Genomic DNA, 15,994 nt, shown 5'->3' with positions numbered 1-15,994 from the left:
CGACCACTCAATCACTACAGCCGTAAAGGACGCTCCCCTTCTTTCCTCAGTGGGTTCAGGGCCTGGCTCACAGCCTCTTTCCTCCTCAGTTCCTGCCTTCATCCTAGGGGTCTTCACGTTGATACTCCTTCAAACATCATAGTCCCACAGTTATTCACCTTACTCATTTCCCACGACCTCTTCCTCTTCTACCCCACCTCAGAGAAGGCTTCCCCTTGATCTTGCTATCAGCAGCCCCAAATCATGTTAGCCTTGGGGAGAGGGGGATTTTAAATCATGGAGCACAACTCTGGGTCTGGGAGGGCATGTGGAGCATGCTGTGGAAATGTTGAAGGGTTGCCCCAGTGTGCCTGTGGGTTCCTTGGGCATTTTTAGCATCAGCCCCTGGTGCTGTGTGTCTTCTGCATTGGTGGATGGGAGAGTGAGTAGATCATGTCATTTGCCTTTCTCTTGGGTGAAATAAAGCTGTCTTCTTCTCATACGCTTCCTTCAATGATTGTGCTGGAGCGGGGGACTCCTTTTACCCACATTTGGGGAAACGTAGACATGAGCTAGACCTAAGTGATATTTGGAGATTTTTCCCAGAGTAAACTCTGGGAAATGACACAATGACACAAAAGAGAAAACAACCCCTTTGGGGAGGCCTCCAGGATCAGTCCTGGTTGCTGTGAGCTCAGAGTCTTGGGTTCCATAGACTAGAATAGTGCATGGGGGCAGCATAGTTCAGTGGAAGGACCCTCACACTTGGTGTCAGCACACATGAATTCTAGTTCTGATTCTGCTGTTAACTTGGATCTGTCACATCCCATCAGCTGCCTCATCTATAAAATGAGTCTGACCAATCTTGTCCAGTTTACCTTCTGGGGCTTAGAATCCCTGACTTCTTGAAGACTCAGCTCAAACCCTACCTCCACCAGGAAGTCTTTCCCAAGAGTTAGCCCGCTGCTCAGCTGCTAGTGCCTTCCCCTCTCTGGCACTGTTTGTATCTTGTACATAGCTAGTCATTTACGTATCTTCCCCCATTTTAGGATGCAGGCACCTGGAGGGAATGGACCATGATGTTTGCCTATATTGGCACATAGGGAAGGCTTACCTAGCACTTGTTCATTGATTGGTTAATTAAAGGATTTGGAAATATTTAGATGTAGGGGACACATTAGTGGTCATTTAGTCTAATCCCCTCAATTTACAAAAAAAGGAAACTGAGGCCCATAGAAGGAATAGTACTTGTCCAAGTATCGTTACACAAGGTCATGCACTAAGTTAGTGTCTAAGCTGAGACTAGAACCTCGGTCTCCTGCCTTCCAGGCCAGGATTTTTGGCTCCCTTCCTTGGTCTACTGCCCTTTGCAGTGGCTTTGTGTGGGACACCATCTCTTTGTAATCTCTGAGGAGGTTGTTGATAGCATCCTTGAACCCTAGGATTGATGTGTTGGTGGATTGACAGGTGAGAGAAGCCAGTGTTTTTGATGGAGTGACCTTTGGAGCAGCTTTGGTGCCTGTTGAGCTGCAGCAGCTGAGATAAGGCCTCAGCAGTGATCAGTCACAGAGATGGGGCCAGACTGACCAGGGAAGAGCTCCCCAGTGTACAGAGACAGAGATGGAGGAAGAGAAAAAGAAGAAGAGGAAGAGGGAGGGAAGGAGACTGAGAGACAGAGACAGAGGGAAAAAAGGAGAGGGGAGGAGAAAGACAAAGACAGGGAGAAAGAGAGAAGGAGGGAGTGAAGGAGAGAGACACAGAGACAGAGAGAAACAGGAGAGAGAGAGAGAGAGAGAGAGAGAGAGAGAGAGAGAGAGAGAGAGAGAGAGAGAGAGAGAGAGAGAGATGGGAAGGGGAGAGACAGAGACTAGAGACACTGAGGGAACCAGGAAAAGCTCTGGAGGATAACTAACTGTGGGACAATGAGAGGACAGGTCTGTGAGGCTTGCTGCCAAGTGGGCAGGTTTTATCTGAAGTGCTCAGGACTCTGGGAAGGTGGCCGTGAGTGTGAGCTGGAGGGATCCGGGAAGACTTCTTGGAGGAGGAGCTGACCCATGGCCTCCCCTTTGTTCTCCAGGCCAGAATGCCAGGGGCCAGTTCCTCCTTGGAGCTGATCCAAAGGACTTTTGCCTCTGGGCCCAGCGCCCTGAGCCTGCTGGGCTCTCAGCCTCTTGTGGCCTTGTACCCCTCTCCCATCCTTCCTCTACCACTGGACTTTGTAGGGGCCCCACCCCCTCCTCTTCTCCTGTCGGTCTTTGTTCTCTGTACCCCCAACAGGACCTGCCAACAGGGGAGAAGAAACTATGATTCAAAACTCATTCCTGAGGGCAAGGTCATTGCACATGAAGATTAGAAAAGTGAGCCAGGTCCAGATATACCAGCGTGGTATAGTGAGTACAGTGCTGGACTTGGAGTCCGAAAGTCGTGGGTTCAAATCCCGTCTCAGATACCTATTAGCTGAGTGACCCTAGGCAAGTTACTTAACATCTGTCTACTTCAGTTTCCTCTTCTGTAAAATGAAAAGGCTGCCTAGGATCAACAAGCTGGATCAGTGGATATAGAGCTCAGGGAACTGAGTTAGGACACTCAGTTCAAATCCAGCCTCAGACACTTGCTAGCTGTGTGACCCTGGACAAGTCACTTGACTTCTGTCTGGTTCAATTTCCCCAGCTGGGAATAATAACAGGACTACTTCCGAGAATTATAGTGAGGATCAAATTAGATAATATTTGTAGAGTGCTTAGCCAGTGCCGGGCACACACATAGGTGCTACAGAAACACTCGCTGTTACTACTGTTGTTACTGAGACACTTTCCAGCTAGTAGTCTCCCTGGACTTCAACCTCTGTAAAATGAAGAGTGGCCTAGAATTCCCTAGGTGGTGTGGTGGAGAGAGCTTGGAGTCCCAAGACCTGGCTTTGAATTCTGTCTTAGTCACTCTTTAGCTGTTGCTTTACCACTATGTGCCTCAGTTTCCCCACATGGAGCCCCTGAGGTTCCTTCTAGGTCTACATTTATGCTGCTATGAGTCTCAAGCCATTCCGGCAAAGTAACAGGTGGGGCCAAGCTTGACCTTGCAATACTCTTTTTAAAATTTTATTGAGCATTTAACTTCTCCCAGTTACATGTAAACAACAATTTTTTAACATTTGTTTTTCAAACTTTGATGGTGTCTGAACGCAGCGTTCTCTAGGACAGGTGCTCTCTCCCTCCCCCCAGCACTCAGCTCCCTAGGAGCCAACGGAGAGAACGGTATCTCCTCATCCCAACATTCCTCCCCCATCTGGCATCCAACCACCTGGGTGCTGTGGATTGTCTGGGGTCACACAGCAAGGTCTGGGTTCTTATAGAAGCCATAGACTAGGCTGGAAGGCATCTGGTCCAGCCTCGGGGGTCATGGGGGAAGAAGCCCAGGCTCCAGAAAGCAAAGCACTTTGCCCAAGGATGTATGAGAAGGAAATGCAGGAGCCAGACTCAGGTCTGCTCATCCCAAAGCCTTTGTTCTTTATGTCCAGCTTACCGTCAGCTAGTCAGGAGAGGGAGAACCCCTCCTCTGGAACCTTCTGGACCAACACACTCCTTCCTGGCCACCAACTCTCTGTGTGTCATTTCCCTGTCAGAATGAAACCTCCTGGAAGGTGGGGGATGGAGATTCTTGTTTCTTGTTTCCTGTTTCTTCCTTCCTCCCTCCCTCCCTCCTCACATCCTTTCTCCCTTCCTTCCTTCCTTCCTTCCTTCCTTCCTTCCTTCCTTCCTTCCTTCCTTCCTCCCTTCCTCCCACCTTTCTTTTTTCAAAAGCATCACAACACAAAGTCAATATAGCCTGGGAGCTTGAAGGGGATTGCCTAATGCTGAACTGGAAGAAGCTGCAGAGATCACATCATCTAGTCCCATCTTTTCACAAAAGGGACAGTGGAGGCAGAGCAGGATCCTGTTCTAGCTCACAGAGAGAGGAGAAGGCAGAAGTGGAATCTGGCAGTACCTCAGATCTATTATACTCTAGCCCAATCACCTTAAAAGAGAGCTCAGGTAAGCCTGACCATCACAGGGTGTGAGCTACTGGCAGAGAGGCAAGACCATGACATGAGCAAAGGTGTGGAGGTGGGAAAGCAAGAGCTTATTTAGGAAGGGGGAGGTGCTTTCTTTGCCTGAAACTCAGAGCAGTAGAGTAATGTGTGATTAGGCTGACAAAGCAGGTTTGGACTAGATTGTAGAGGGCTTTGAAGATTATCCTTTGGGCAGTAGGAACTCCATGAAGGTTCCAGTGGAGGTGATGGCGATGTCAGACCTGGCCCTCTCCCCACTGAAATGATCTTGTGCTGATGTGTCCATGTTTTCTCTCCCAATAATGATAAACTCCATAAAGGTAGAACCTCTTATGTTTTCCCTTTTGGATTCCCAATGCCTGCCACAGCACCTGGCACACATTTGGTACTTAGTAAACACCTGTTAATTGACTGTTTGATTGTAGCTTTGACAACTGGATGGAGGAAGGCTTGGAGAGGGTAGAGACCTGAGGCTTGAAGCCCAATTGGAAGGCAGTTGCAGCAGTCCAGACAGGAGCAACAGGGGTCTGAGCATGTTATATAAAATATGACAGATTTAGAGTCAGAAGAGACAGGCTCATGGCCTATGTCTTCCATTTTCTTGCTGTATGATGCTGGATAAGTGCTTTGAGCCTCAGTTTCCTCTTCTGTTAAATGGGAGGGTTTGATCAGATGACTCTAAAGTTCATTCTGTCTCTAAACCCTATGATCCTTGGCTGGTGGCAGTCGAGAGTGAGAAGAGGGGATGGGAAGGAGAGATCTTCTAGGCAGGGTGGAGAGGACTCAGACCCTGGGGACTTTGGTGGGGTGCCAGGGTAGGGTAGCTCAGGGGTCTCACCAAGGATTTGGAGGATCTAAGCTGGTGCCATCTCCAGAACAGCTCCTTGATTCCCAGCTTTAAGTCATTTCCAAGTGAAGTCCACGCAGCTCTCCTCCTCTTCCTGTGGTCTCTGGCTCTCTCTGGTGGTGAAAAACTCGCACGAACAGACACAAAGATGTCAGATCTGGAAGACCTGAGCCCATGTTGATGAGCTGAAGTGGGTAGAACTGAGCCCATCCCTCCTTGCATTTTATGAATAAGGAAACTGAGACCAGAAGAGTAGAAGCAATTCCCTTACCTAAGGCCAGGCACACAAAGCTATCCACAAGTCCCTCCAAAACTACCTCCCCAAGCCCCAAGGACCAGACTTAAGCCTTGGTGGGATGATTGAGAGGTCAGGCAAAGCCTTGGCTCACCTTGTACCTCCATCCAAGGTGTACCTAGGCACTAGATATTTACCTGGCCCTGGGTTCAGCTCTGTCTTCAAAGAGACAAGAGGAGTCCCAGGCCCTGCCCTTCCTCTCACAACTTTTGATCTGGTTAAAGAAGCAGAACTCACATATATGGCCCAATTAGAGACACAACGTAAGAGACAGAAAAGATAGAAAAGGGACACCTGGCAGGAGAAATGTGCAGAGAGCCATTCTAATTGGCAACATGTCTCCCATCTGGGGAGGCTTTCGACTGACACTTAAGTACCCTCTCTGTGTAGAACCCTATGCCAGACAGTGGGGGAGACATGGTCTAAATACTACACAGCCCCCACCCTCATGGTGCTCAAAACCCAGCGGAGAGAAGGGAGAGTAAGACACTGGCATGAGTAGGTAGAATGTACAAGGTTGGGTGTGCTGAGTTCATTCAGGGAGGGCAAACACATTGCTTATGAAGCTCTGAAAGCTTCCAGAATCTTTCTAAGACTGAGGTCTTCCCACACCACTGCCCTGCTCAAGAAGCTCCATTGGCTCCCTATTGCCCCCAGAATAAGACACAAACCCCTCAGCTGGCCTTTAAAAATTCTTTACAATCATGGTCCTGTCTGTGCAGACAGATCTCACAGACTTCCCCTTCTCGTCAAACTGACTTCACTGTTCCCCTTTTGTGACTTTTCATATCCCATCTTCACACCTCTGTATGGACTCTACCCCAGACCAAGGTTATACACCTTGCTCACTTCCACCTCCTGGAATTCCTGGCTCCTTTCAAGGCTCAGCTCAGGGGTTGCTTCTACCTAAAGCCCTTCTGGACAAAGCTTTTCCCTAGCTTCTTCCTTATCCAATTTCTCCCCACTCCCATCCCCAATAGAATTTAAATTCCTTGAGAACCGATACTAGCTGTGTGTCCCGGGGAAGTCACTTCACCATGTTTGCCTCAGTTTCCTCATCTGTCAAAAGAGCTGGGGAAGGAGATGGCAAACCTTGTCCAGTGTCTCTGCCAAGAAAATCCCAAATGAGGGTCATGGAGAGTCAAACATGACTGAACAGCAACCTCACAGCACCCAGCACACAGTAGGCACTTAACAAATGACTGGCTGAATTAAATTGGATTGAGGAGGTGCCATTTGAGTTTGGCTTTAAAGAACTGGCAAAGAATTTAATGGAAAAGGGAGGTGGGACATTTACAAGGGACAGTGATTGGTCTGGTTTGACTGTGATATTTGGTGGGGGGTGGGATAATAGGAGCTAAGGCTAGGAAGAAGGTAGGAGGAGGTCCTAGAATGAAGGGTGTCTTGAATGATGGGAAAGAGGTTTGGAAGCTCATTAGATCACAGGAAGCTATGGAAGGCTTTTGGACAGAGGAACGACTTGACCAGATCTCAGCATAAAGAACCTGTAAAAAAAAAAAGAAAAAAAGTGATGATGCAAAGTAAGTGGCAGCTGGGTGGCGCCATAGTGCACAGAGCAACGCAGAAGGAGGTAAAGGGTGAGGGTGCCTGCAGGCAGCTGGGCATCATGCATAAAGCTCTGCTGCTTTGGGGACCAGTTTCTTTCTGTGTTGTATCCAGCAGGAGTCAAATGTATACAGAAATGAGAAGGTCTTTGAGGGCAACCGTATTTCCCCAGGCTAAACAGTACCTGGGATACCCATAGAGCCTGTGACTCTGGAGCTGGAGGGCCTGAGTTAGAGTCTTAGCTCTGTAATGATAATTATTATTCTTGCAAACAGCTAACATATAGTACTTTAAGGTTCATAAAGCACTTTACATAATTTATCTCATCTGATTTTTACAGAACCCTGGGAGTGAGGGGCTCTTATCAGCCCATTTTCAGATAAGGCAACTGAGGCAGACAGTGGTTAGCTGATTTGCCTTCATCCTAACTTCAGGTTCATGGCTTTCTACACTGCTGCTTCCAGCTGTCTCCTGCTTGTGCACAGTGAGGGATCTGCAGGTGGGGATGTCACCTTGTAAGGGATTCTATACCTTTTTTCATGTAAATTCGGCTCCTCTGGCATGGAATGGGGGAGGAGATTATGCAAATTCATTCCTTATACTTGCATTTACCTTTTTTTCTTGCAAGCATTGCCTTAAATAAACCATAGAATGATAGACCCGGATGCAGAAGGAATCTTGGAGAACATCAAATCTACCCCCCCACACACTCATTTGACAGATGAGGAAACTAAGGCCCAGAGGGAAAGCAAAAGGGACTTGCCCGGAGTCACTCAGCTAGTAAGTGACTGAGGTTGAACCCAAGTCTTCTGGACTCCATGTCCAGGGTTCTAATGCCTCTACCACACTGCTGTACACCCCTCTAGAGGTCTCAGATTTGCGCTTAGGTGGAGGCATCAGCTTATTGCAGTAGAAAGATGTTTGGGCTTAGAATCAGGAGTCAATGGGTCAACAAGCCTTTCCCACTGACTTGGTGTCAGTATAAAGTGTCATGGTAATGTTCCTTTTCCGTCTCTTCCTCCTCCTCCTCCTCATTGTCATCATTCATGTGGGTTGAGGTAGTCAAGGAAGGCCTTCTGGAGGACGAGATGGGGTTCTTGAAAGATGTCCAGGATTGGGTGGGGGGAAAAGGGGAGGATGGGTACTACTGGGGAAGAGGCCTAAGCAAGATGGGTGAGGAAGGGATGAGCCTGGGAAGGGGGTTGGGGAATGGGGTCAGTGAGGCTGGGCCCAAGGCCTGCCTATAAGGGAAAAGTCTCCTGTGAAATCCTTGGCCAGATCATAGACCTGCAAAGGATAGCAGATGTGGAGTTGGGGGAGGTTTAAAGATCATTCAGTTCACAGATCCCCTCTCTTTCTTTTTGCAGATGGGAAAATGGGATGGGGCAGCTTGAGACCAAGGTCACACAACCAAGAAGGGGCAGTTCAGGTCACAGGCCCCTAACCTGACGCTCCTTCCCCCTCAAGGGCCCTCCCCCAAGGCTGCCTCCCCTTAGCCAGTCAGGGAAGCAGTGAAGGGCCTCCAGGATGGGTAAGGCTTTTTACCAGCTGAGTGAAGGCTTTCTGCTCTGTGAGACATCAGCCCCTCAGGGGGGCTCCCCCAGACTCAGCAAAGAACTTGTTTCTTCTTCTCTGGGTTTCAGGCCCAGCACTGGACAGCAGATGGCAGCAGCGTAGCATTGGGGAAGCCCTGAGCCTGAAGAGGAGAGGGCAGCAGATAGGGAGGGACCAAGGGAGCGTGACTGCAGCCTCAGGGTCTGGGTTCAAGTTCTAACAGGCGATAGAAGAGTATCCTAGAAAGGCCAAGCTAAGGATGAAGGGTGCAGGGTGGGGAAAGTCTATTTAGGTAAGGGGGAGGAGAAAAATTACAGAGTGAAAGGGAAAGAGCAGGGCAGCCCTCAGCCATGGAGAAGGGCAAGGCAAGAGAGGAGGGGTTGGAGAGGAGAGGTAGGGTCTGAGGTGGGGCGCTGATGGGGTGGGGGAGACAGTTTATTAGAAGGGCTCCCGGTCCCCAGTTTCCTTATTCAGAAAAGATTAGTTTCCAAAGTGGCTTGCAGCTTAGCCAATCTAGGCTCTGTTCAGGTCAGCCAGCAAATGCCTACTATGTGCCAGGGTCTGGGCAAACAAAGACAAAAGTGAGGTAAGTCCCTGAGCTGATCGCCCATTTTTCACCCCCCATCAGATGCTCCACAAACCTCCGGCCTCCCCCAGGACAAGCTCATCCCTGAAATCTCATCACCATGGAGACGGATCCCGCTCTGATGCTCGAGCCCTGGCCAGCTCCCTCAGTTGCCTCGCCCCTCAGATTGGGGCGGGGTAGGGGGCCGGAGGGAGGGAGCAGTAACTCCCTCCACAGCCTCCCTTTAGGGGGGCTCCAGCTAAACCCTTCATTTTCCATCCTCGGCTCTGCTTGGTTTTGACTCCACAACCATCATGCCCTTCCCCCCAGCCCCCCCCCCCCCCCCCCCCCCCGTTTCCTCTAGGGTGTGGTCTTCCCTTTAGATTATAAGCTCCCGGAGGGTAAGGTATGTCTCTTTCTTATTTGTACCCGCAGTTTTGAGCAGGCCCTGACACGTAACTGACGTTTGTTGATTGACTTCTATGAACTTCCCTTCTCCTGGGGGTGGGTTGGGGAGGTGAGGAAATGAAAGTATGTATCGATGTAGAAATCAGAACAAAATTCATACAAAGTAATCGGAAAGAGTGGCGCCGCCCAAACATCCAGGGAAGATCTCACGCTGCCCGAGACGGTGCCAGAGCAGGCTAGAAGGGAGCTGAGAATTTTAATGTCAGTCATTTTTTAGATGAGATTTAAAAGAAGCCGGGAAGGTCAGTGGTTGGAACGGAGGAAGGAAAGCAGTCCAAGCATAGGGGACGGGCAGAGAGAATGGACGGAGATGGAGCGTCCTGTTCATGGAAGGGGCTGGAGGACAGTGTCCCTGAATGGACTGGTATCTGTTGCGGAGTAAGGTGTAAGAAGACTGGAAAGGTAGGAGGGGGCTGGGTCATAAAGGTCTTTGAAGGCTCAATAGAGTATTTTGTAATGGACCCTGGTGGCGACAGGGAACCACTGAAGTTTACACTCTTCTCTCTCTCTCTCTCTCTCTCTCTCTCTCTCTCTCTCTCTCTCTCTCTCTCTCTCTCTCTCTCTCTCTCTCTCTCTCTCTCTGGGTGTCTGTCTCTCGGTCTCTCTGCGTCTATCTGTCTCTCTGATATTCGAATCTGCGTTTTAGGAAACTCATTTAAGTGGCAGTGGAGGGCACCAGGTAAAGCACTCCAGTAATGGTGGGGGGAAGGGAATAAGTCCTTATATATCACCTACTATGGGTCAGGCACCTTGCCAAGTGCTTTGTAACCAGTATTATCTCCTATGATCCAAATAACAACCCTGACAGGTGGGTGCTATTATTATCCCCATTTTGCAGATGGAGAAACTGAGGCAAATAAAGGCAAAGTGGCTTGGTCAGGGTCACACAACTAGTAAGCATCTGAGGCTGGATTTGAACTCAGGACTTTTTGACTCTATGCCAGTGCTCTAGAGAGGTGAAATGTAAAATGTGAAATGTGAATGTTCCGGAAGGGTAAGTTGGAGTCACATAGTGAAGGATTTTAAGTGCCAAACAGAGGAATTTCTATTGGCTCCTGGGGCAAGACACTAGAGCTTCTTTCTCAAGGGCTGGATACAGGCAGACTTTTCTTCTCTGCTCCCTTTGGCAGCTGGGTGGAACTCGGATTAGAGAAGAAAGGCTAGAGACTAGTTAGGAGGGGTTTTCAAGAATGCACGTGAGAAGTGATGAGAGGCTGTGAGTGGAGAGAAAAGAACCCATTTGAGAGCTGCCTAATCCTCTTTCCTTTGTAAATAAAGTCGAAGAAATTCCCCTCTTGGGGTCTGGAGTGATGAGGGATCCAGGGGTGTTGATTTGGGGAGAGGACAGGATGTACATTAGCAGGGACAGACAAAGAAGAAGGTAATGAGCAATGGGACAGACCTCTGAACCCAGGTGGTCAAGCAGTCTCCAGGAATGGCCAGGAGATTTCGTTCTTTCTCAGAGAGCCGCTTAGCCAGGTGGGAAAGGAGCAAAGCCCAGAATTCTAGAGAAGGATCCTCTAGGTCACCACACAGAGAAAGCTTCTAAGGACACAGGACCCTGGTTGAGTCCTTCGTAGCAGTCTTAGAGACACCCTATTAGGTAGCCCTTGAAGTCTGGGACAGATGATGTAATTTCTCCCTTCTTCCCATCCTCAGTACCACGTGAGAGTCATATCATATGCTTGGAGGTGATGCCAGTGTGAGAAGGCTGCTGGGGCAGAAAGGAAGAAAGAGTCTGGAGAGTTGAGAGCTGAGCTGAGTTAGAGTTCAAAACTAGTTAAATGGGTTGGACCCAAAGGGATCAATGCTATTCTGGAAGGAAGTCTCCAGTGGAGGGTGCCAGGGCTCTGCACTTGTTTGTGTGTTGTTTGGCATTATTATCAAAGATGCAGATGAAGGTGCAGATGGGATGGTACTGGGTGGCAGAGCAAACCTGCAGAATGAAAGTCAGTGTACAGGAACCTGTTTTCAGTAAGTTGTTTGGGGACAGGGAATGTCCTGTTTGGAGTCAGATGTGGGATGAAGACCTGCCTCTCGTTTTTATAACCAGTATGATCTGGGAGAGGGAACTTGGAAAGTGTGAGAGATTTGTGATGGGGGGACCTGGGTCTGAAACCCAGCTTGCTGCTTCTTGCCTGCATGATCTTGGGCAAATCACTTCCTCTCTCTGGGGCTCAATTTCCTCATCTGAAAAATGAGAAGACTGATTTCTAAGGACCTACCCTATGATCACTAAATCCTATGAGACAGTGAAATCTCTTGGCCTCCGTTTTCCCATCTCTAAAAGGGGGAAGTTGGGATAGCTGACCTCTAAGTCCTTTCTGGCTCTAAATTCTAGGAGCTTAAATTCAAAATCTTTCCTTCCTCCCTCCCTCCTTCCTTCCTTCCTTCCTTTCTCACTCCCTTCTTTCCTTTCTATTTTACACATAGCAAACACCAAAAAAAGAGGCATTTCAACAGAGAAAGAGGGTGATTGCACATGAAACCATTGGTCTCTATTTTGTAAAGCTCGTTTTTTCCTTATAAGTTGATAATAAGTTCACCCTGTCTGCTTTCAAAGCTGTCCTGCTTTCAGGCACTCCTTTCTGGATGCCTGCTGTCTTCTTCTGAGCATGGGCGCTTGCGCGTGCCTGTGTGCATGTGCATGGGTGCATGTGTGTGCATGTGTGTGTGTGTATGTGTGTGTGTGTTTTAAGCTGCCTCAGTGACCTTCCTGTCCCTTCTCTACCCTTGCCTTATCCTCCCCTGCTCTACCCCCAATACTCTAAATTGGGGAGAAAGAGAAGAAAAACAGAATCCTTGGAACAAATGTGCAAAGCCTAGCAGAGCAGCTCCCCACTCTGGCTGTGCCTAGAGGTGTGTGCCATCCCCTCTCTGGCAGGAAGTGGGAACCTGCTTCACCATCAATGCCAGGATCCTCTAGCACCCTCTGCTACCAGGGGCCTATGGTCTAGGGAGAGACTGGCCATGTGGTATGTAGGCAAGTCAGCATTAATTCCTTTGCGTTCTTTCCTTCGGTGCCTTCTTGGGAGGGAGATACTGGAAACCTTAACCAGGTAGAGGGCCCAGAGCCAGCAGCTCTGGGAGCAGCCTTCGGGAAGTTGCTGGGAGGGTTTTGGGTCATGTATCATTTCCATGAATTTCCCAAACCTTTCTGGGAAGCCCCCTCTTCTAGGCCTCCTCCCCTGGAGATAGTTTGGACACCAGCTGATTTATCCCTCCTGGCAGGGTTTTTTATTGTCCTTGGCCCCACTGACCCTCCCTGGCCTCCGGGGTTCTATGGTCCTTTGGTGGTAGCCAAGTCCAGGGCTGACATCCTGAGGAGGCCCCTGACTGGCAGATTCCCTGAAAGAACTGAGGGCACTGAGGCCAAGCTCCCTCCTTCCAGGCCGGCCACTGCTCCCTGGCTGGCCTGTTTTGTAAGGGCTGTTTCCCAAGAGAAAAAAAGACTCTTCAAATCTCATCTCTTACTCAGTGGGGGCACTGCCAGGGCAAGGGGTAGGTCAGTCCATTCCTTTGCAGCCACTATCCAGGATCTCAGCATCACAGAAAGCTAGAACTAGAAGTGACTTCAGAGAGCATTGCATCCAATGGGTTATTTTACAGATGGGAAAAATGAGGCTCAAGGTTGCTAGGTTGCTCATGGCTTGCTAGGATTCCACGGCTAATAGATGTCAGGGCTTGGATTCAAACTCAGGTCTCCTGAAAAAACACGGAACCCTAGATTTAGAATCAGAGACTTGGAATCAAATCCTAACTGCTTTCTACTATATGTGGAATCTTCACCTATCTGACCTCAATTTCTCTTGGAAAATGGATCAGAAAACAAAGGATTAGAAAAATGAGCCTCCACAGTCCTTTCCAGTTCTAAAGATTTAGAACTAGTATCTTAGATGTGATTGTCTGGGCTCTCATGGCCTTGATTTCTTCTTTGTGGCCTGGAAGGTCTAAATCCTCTGGTAACAGAATCAATCCTCTCCCTGTCACACCCAAGTAGCAATCTCCTGAGAATCAGGGACCTTTCACTTCCCTCTGAGTCTTCCTAGCTTTAAGATCCTCACGCTCTGGGATTGAGATCATGTGGGGCTCTGCCTGGGAGCAGCCCTTCCCTGCCCAACCTCTTGACCTCTTAGAGCCCATAGGCCCTGATTTTCTGCTGCCCACACCATCCTAACTGGGTTCCCTCCTAGCTTATTTAGACCTGGAGCTGCCCAATGCTGGAGCTTAGAGTCTTTTACAGACCACCTAGTCCAACCTCTTTACAAAGAGGGAAACTGAAATCTGGAGAGAGGAGAGGACTGGTCCAAGGTCAAACTGGGAGTGAAGAGCAGAGCTGGGATTTGCACCCAACCCCCAGATTTCAGAGCCAGCGCTCATCCATCTGCTCAGCACTGGCAGTGAGTAAGGAAGGGAAAGGGTCAGGCCAGAAGAAAGGGATCCGGGCCCCACTGGATTGCAACACTTTGAATGTTAGGATCCACCACACAAAACCAAGCCTCCCTGGCCTGACTGCAGCAATCCCCACATCCTCCTCACTGGTAATTGACTTTGGAAAGTCACTGGTTTCCCATCAAGCACCCGTGTCCCAGTGCTTCTCTGGAGTGTTGGATTAAAAAAAAGAAGTATGCGTTTGGGTAGGACGTAGAAAATGAGGGAGCAAAAGTTTCCCACCAGTGCTGCCAGAAATAAGGGACCAGAAGATTGGAAATGGCTCCAGCTTCTTCGGGGACCCACCCCAGGGACCTTCCCCACTGCTCTGTGTCCTCTGGCAGTTGTAGAAGGAAATGTGTTGGTCACTTTCACTTTGCTAACCAGGAGGTTCTCATGTATCCATGGCTCCTATTTCCTTGGCTCCAGAGAGTTTACGAAGCATTTTCTTCAGAAGAATCCTGCGGGATAAGGGGGGCCAATGCTAGGATGTCCCTTTTACATGTAACATCCGGAGTCCATAAAGTGCCCCCTGCTGGTACTTCTGGGACCGTTGTGGTCAAAGATAAGCTGTCTATTTATGTGTGTAGCCCATAGCCCCTCTCGTCTGAACCAAGACAGAATGAATGATGTAACGTTAGCCAGTCAGTCAGGTGGCTCAGTGTGGACAGAGCACTGGGCTTGGCATCAGGAAGACTTGTCTTCCCAAGTTCAAATCCTGCCTCAGACGCTTACTAACTTCACTTCATCCTGCCTGCCTCAGTTTCCTCATCTATAAAGTGAACTGGAAGAGGAAGTGGCAAACCATTCTAGTATCTTTGCCAAGAAAACTCCAGATGGGGTCATGAAGAGTTGGGCATGACTGGAATATATATATATATATATATATATATATATATATATATATATATATATATATATATATATATATATATATATATATATATATATATATAAAATAGCTGCCTTCTTTTAAATGGAGGTTGTGGGAGGAGCTCTTTGGTCTGCCCTCTGCCATCGGAGGAATCTTGAGGGCAGAGGGGGCAAATAAGGTGTGAGTTTCAGGACTAATTCAATCTTGCAGAAGGAAAGGGTTTTGGGGACATGATGAGAAAGTTCAGAGGAGTATAGTCTGGGAGGAAAGTCAGTGTAAAGGAAGTCAGTGTAAAGGAAAAAGCATTTACTTAAAACTAAAAGAATGCAAGGTCAGTACCAAGGGACTTGATCCATCGAGAAAAACTCTGAGGCAGACGTTTCCCAAAGACACCCTTCTCCAACCATGTCTTCATAGGAGGGCCAAGGCCAGCTCATATTTAACCACGTATCCAGTGGCCTCTGTACAGCCAGAAGAGGAGGCATGAAGGAACCTTGTGAGCCAAACCTAGGAAAGTCACTGTACATTCTGGGTGCTAGGAACCTATCCAATTCTGATGCACTTGGAAGTTCAATGTTCTCAGGTCCATTTCATTGTGGGATTTTACAATTCTGAAGCTCTTATCCCTCCTTCATCTGAGGATACTAATTGTCTGCCTCTTAGAAGGCTGAGCGCTGGTTTAGCAGGGCATGTGATCCTGTTGCCAGAGACCAGAAGCCTGCTTCTTTGGTCTGCTAGTATCTAAAGCATTGCTTTCATTCATGCATCCCCTGGCTATTAGACTCTTGGACTCTCAGAACTATCAGGGACCTCAGAAGGTGGGCAGTCCAAATAAGCCATGAGCAGCCATCTCCTCTAAAGCATCACTGACAAGTGATGCTAACCCCCTGCTACTTCTTGAACATTTCCTGTGATGAGGAGCCCCAGGTAGCTTCCCACAAATTCTCTTTGTGGTGAGGTGATTGATTCCCCCATCCATGGAGGGCAAGACTGAGGCCCGACGAAGCTGTCAGGGATGATTGATTCTCTGGGCCCACCACCTGGCTCCATGAATGGAGCGAAGTCTGCTGGGGTCCTCCTGCCAGGCTCTCATAAATCGCCACAGGGGCTGAGGGACCAGTCTGTTTTCTGTCACCTCCTAGTCAAACAGGAGCCCTACTGTCGGTGCAGAATGGGAACAGGAGTGGGGGAGCTGCCTTGTGTTTGTGGTTCACCTCTATCTGCCAGAGCTGATTTCTAAATGTCTATGGAGGGTTGGGGGTGTGCACAGACCAACTCTCTGCATTTTTCCCCTGTCTCTGATGAAGCTTAGAAGAGGAGACTGGGAGCTAGAGAGGTGTGGGTTGCATCCCACTGGCTTCACAGGGAAA

Source organism: Notamacropus eugenii, chromosome 2 (genome assembly GCF_028372415.1).
Source record: "Notamacropus eugenii isolate mMacEug1 chromosome 2, mMacEug1.pri_v2, whole genome shotgun sequence".
NCBI classification, from domain to species: Eukaryota; Metazoa; Chordata; class Mammalia; order Diprotodontia; family Macropodidae; genus Notamacropus; species Notamacropus eugenii.
The sequence above is the reverse complement of the archived record's forward strand: the minus strand, read 5'-3'. Positions refer to the sequence as shown.